This window comes from Petaurus breviceps, unplaced genomic scaffold (assembly GCF_028583685.1).
Source record: "Petaurus breviceps papuanus isolate PSGF00001 unplaced genomic scaffold, PetGlider_PUasm1.0 47, whole genome shotgun sequence".
NCBI classification, from domain to species: Eukaryota; Metazoa; Chordata; class Mammalia; order Diprotodontia; family Petauridae; genus Petaurus; species Petaurus breviceps.
Window position 1 is genome coordinate 6,650,086 of NW_027186349.1, and position 1,936 is coordinate 6,652,021.

A 1,936-nucleotide genomic window follows, 5' to 3' on the forward strand; every position below is an offset into this window, starting at 1 on the left:
TATTCCACTGAATGAGCATATTGTCCCCTGAAACATGATACTCAGTTTGGCTCGGTAGGTGACTCTTGGTTTTAATCCCAGCTCCTGTGCCCTCCGGAATATCACATTCCAGGCCCTTCGATCCCTCAGTGTAGAAGCTGCCAGATCCTGGGTTATCCTGATTGTGTTTCCACAATATTCAAATTGTTTCTTCCTGGCTGCTTGTAATATTCTCTCCTTAATCTGGGAATTCCAGAACCTGGCTATAACATTCCTAGGAGTTTTCTTTTGGGGATCTTTTTCAGGAGGTGATCGGTGGATTCTTTCAACCTCTATTTTGTCCTCTGGTTCTAAAACATCAGGGCAGTTTCCTTTGAGAACTTCCTGGAGGATGCTTTCTAGGTTCTTACTTTGGTCATGGCTTTCAGGTAGTCCAATGATTTTTAAATTATCTCTCCTAGATCTATTTTCCAGATCAGTGGTTTTTCCCATGAGATATTTCACATTGCCTTCTATTCTTTCATTTGTTTGAATCTGTTTGACAGTATCTTGATTTCTCATAAAGTCATTAGCTTCCATTTGCTCCAATCTAATTCTGAAGTAATGATTCTCATCAGTGAGCTTTTGAGATTCTTTTTCCATCTGGCAAATTCGACTTTTTAAGGCATTCTTCTCCTCATTGCCTTTTTGAGCTTCCTTTGCCATGTGAGTCAGTCTGTTTTTTTAAGGTATTATTTTCCTCAGTCAGGCTGTTGACTCTCATTTCATAATTTTCTTGCATTGTTCTCATTTCTCTTCCCAATTTTTCCTCCACTTCTCTTATCTGCTTCTTAAGGTCATCTATGGCCTGTAACCAGCTTGTATTTTCCTTTGAAGCTTTTGGTGCAGGAGTACTGACTTCACTGTTTTCCTCCTGTTCCATGCCTTGCTCCTTCTTATCCCCATAACAGGATTGTAATGTGGGAATCTTCTGTCTGCTTTGTTTCCTCTGCCTGCTCATTTTGCCACTCAATTTTTTGACTTTTGGGCTTTTTGCCACAGTAGGATTCTGCCACCAGACAGGGGAGTTTTCGTCCCAAACGCCGAAGTTTTCTCAGCTGCCAGAGGTATTAGATGGGTGCCCTCTCTGAGGTCTCCAAACGCTCTGGCAAGCTGGACACACACCCCAGGACCTCTACCCTAGACTGCAATCCAGATCCAAGCAGGTTAAAGCAAGAGCGATGACCCCTCAGACTGGTGCTTGGTCCCCCTACACTCTGCAGGCCAGGAACTGAAGCTGCCACATGGCGCTGGCAGGCTGTGCTAGCATCTCAGTGGTTTCTCGCCCCGGGGGTAAAAGCCACGCACTCCCACTTACTGGTCCCAATGTCCAGACTACACTGGCCTCTCACCTTGTCCTTCGCATCTATGTATTGATAAATCTGGAAACGGCCACCGCTGCTGCTGATCTGGAGTCCCTCTGGAAGATGGCTGGTCAGGCCTGCCCTGGGGCTAAAGCCTCGGTGTGGTGCTGCGCTTGGCTCCCAGAGTGTTGAGCTGGCCGATTCCTGCAGGCCTGCCGGGCTGTCCTCAGCGGGAGGTTAGTTTCTCTGTGTCATTATGTGGGTTCTGCAGCTCCAAAGTTTGTTTAGAGTCCCCTTTTTGCATGGATTGGGGAGGGTGGAAGCTGGAGCCCCTGGACGGTCTTGCTTCTACTCAGCCTTCTTGGCTCCGCCCCCCTAAATCCCCATCTTCTTACAGAGATAAAGCACTCAATTCAGATTGAGACTTTTTTTTGGACTTGATCAATGTAGAAATTTGTTTTGATTGATTACATGTTTGTGATGTGATTGGTATTTCTCCTGTTCTTAATTGGTGGGGAGTATGGGTGGGTTTGGAAGGTTGAGAAGGCAGATCATGGTCTAATTAAAACAAAATATTTTCAAAAAAGTAATCAAGGTCCCAGAAATTGATGATC